The sequence below is a fragment of the Haemaphysalis longicornis genome, unplaced genomic scaffold, assembly GCF_048455015.1.
Source record: "Haemaphysalis longicornis isolate Haplotype H1 unplaced genomic scaffold, Haemaphysalis longicornis Haplotype H1 scaffold_11, whole genome shotgun sequence".
Lineage (NCBI taxonomy): Eukaryota > Metazoa > Arthropoda > Arachnida > Ixodida > Ixodidae > Haemaphysalis > Haemaphysalis longicornis.
This window is the reverse complement of record NW_027526214.1, coordinates 80,680,652-80,683,027: the sequence shown is the minus strand read 5'-3', so window position 1 is coordinate 80,683,027 and position 2,376 is coordinate 80,680,652. Positions and strand designations below refer to the sequence as shown.

Genomic DNA, 2,376 nt, shown 5'->3' with positions numbered 1-2,376 from the left:
ATAAATACCCAAGAAAGTGGTGGGGGAACAGCCCCTCCGGTAGCGTAGTGGTTATCGCACCAGACCGGTATTGTGGAGGTTGCGGTTTGCGATCCCACCCGGCGAGCATTTTTTCACCACTTTCTTTCTGACTCAAAAATTCATCTGTTTTTAAGTCCTACTGGATAACCCCCTTTGCTTTCCTAGGTTTTCCTCACTGCCAACCCTTATTCTGTCTTAAATCACCGAGCCCCTCATTTCAAATTTCTGATTCGCAACGTGCATAGCGAGGGCCGCTGTTCTGGCAGTCTTGGCGCCAAAGTTTCATTAAAAGTGTTCAACACTGGTCGACCACTCTCGACATGTCTTAGACACTCGAGTAACGTCCCGTGGGTTTAAAAGAAGCTCCCCTTCACGCCGAGTAGTCATAGTGGTGCTGGCTACCTCACCCACGTGCAGGAAACAAAAAAACACTAAAATAAATACCCAAGAAAGTGGTGTGGGAACAGCCCTGCCGGTAGCGTAGTGGTTATCGAACCAGTCTGGTGTTCTAGAGGTGGTCGGTTCGGATCCCACCCGGCGGGCATTTTTGACCACGTTCTTTCTGACTCAAAAAATTCTTCATCTGTTTCTATGACATACCGGATTGCCCCCCTTTGCTTTCCGAGGTTTTCTTGAGGGCCAACCCTTATTCTGTCTGAATTCACCAAGCCCCTCAACTCCCATTTCTGATTCGCTACATGCATAGCGAGGGCCTCTGTTCTGGCAGTCTTGGTGCAAAAGTTGCTTAAGAGGGTTCAACGCTGGTCGACCACTCTCGACAGGTCGTAGAACCTCGAGTCATATCCCGGGGGTAAAAAATTTCACCTTCACCCCTAGAAGTTCATGTGGCGTTATCTACCACCCCCAAGTACGGGAAACAAAAAATACCTTAACATAAACACCCAAGAAAGTGGTGAAGGAACAGCCCCGCCTCTAGCGTACTGGTTATCGCACCAGACCGGTATTCTGGACGTCGTGGTTTCGCTTCCCACCCGGCGAGCATTTTTTCATCGCTTTCTTTATGACTCAAAAAATTCTACATCTTTCTGTATGACCTACCCCATTCCCCCCTTTGCTTTCTGAGGTTTTCTTGATGGGAAACCCTTATTCTCTCTTAATTCACCGAGCGATTCATTTCCCATTTCAGATTCGCTAAAAGCATAGCGAAGGCCTCTGTTCTGGCATTCTTGGTCACAAAGGTAGCTTAAGAGGGTTCAACGCTGGTCGACCACACTCGACATGTCGTAGACACTCGAGTTGTGGCCCGGAGGTTAAACAGAAGGTCCCCTTCACCCCTAGTGGACCGAGTGGCTCTGGCTACCACCCCTTAGTGCAAGAAACAAAACATACCTTAACATATTACCCAAGAAAGTGGTAGGGGAACAGCTCCACCGGTAGCGTAGTGGTTATTGCCCCAGACCGGCATTCTGGAGGTCGTGGGTTCGAATCCCACCTGGCGGACATTTTTTCACCACTTTCTTTACGACTAAAAAAATTCTGCATATTTTCCTATGACATACCGCAATCCCCCTTTTCCTTTCCGAGGTTTTCTTGACTGCCAAATCTTATTTCATCTTGATTTGCCGAGCCCCTCATTTCCCATTTCTGATTCGCTATATACATAGCGAGGGCCTCGGTTCTGGCAGTCTTGGTGCCAAAGGTAGCTTTAGAGGGTTCAACGCTGGTCGACCACTATCGACATGGCGTAGACATTTGAGTCACGGCCCAGGGGTTAATAAGAAGGTCCCATTCACCACAAGCAGTGCGAGTGGCGCTGGCTACCACCTTCAAGAGCAGGAAACAAGAAATACGGTAACATAAATACACAAGAAAGTGGTGGGGGAACAGCCCCGTCGATAGCGTAGTGGTTATCGCACCAGACTGGTATTATGGAGGTCGTGGGCTCAGATCCCACCCGGCGGGCACTTTTTCCCAACTTTCCTTCTGACTAAAAAAATTCTTCATCGGTTTCTATGACCTACCGGATTTCCCCCTTTGCTTTGCGATGTTTTTTTGACGGCAAACACTTATTCTGTCTTAATTCACCCAGCGATTCATTCCCCCTTTCTGATTCGCTACATGCAAAGGGAGGGCCTCTGTTCTGGCAGTCTTGGTGCAAAAGTTGCTTAAGAGGGTTCAACGATGGTCGACCACTCTCGAAATGTCGTAGACACTCGAGTCACGCCCCGGTGGTTAAAAAGAGTGTCCCCTTTATCCCGAGTAGTCAAAGGGGCGTTCGCTGCCACCTCCAAGCGCAGCAAACAAAAATACCTGAACATAAATTCTTAAGAAAGTGGTGGGGAAACACCCCCACCCGAAGCGTAGTTGTTATCGCACCAGACCGGTATTCTGGAG

At 48.7% G+C, this 2,376-nt stretch overlaps 1 non-coding gene across 1 annotated transcript; it reads left to right on the top strand.

Annotated features, from left to right (window-relative positions):
- Positions 1-1,409: 1,409 nt before the first annotated feature.
- On the top strand, positions 1,410-1,482 carry Trnaa-ggc (transfer RNA alanine (anticodon GGC)). Its single transcript has one exon. It is a non-coding gene; the product is annotated as a tRNA-Ala (tRNA).
- The last annotated feature ends 894 nt before the right edge of the window (positions 1,483-2,376 follow it).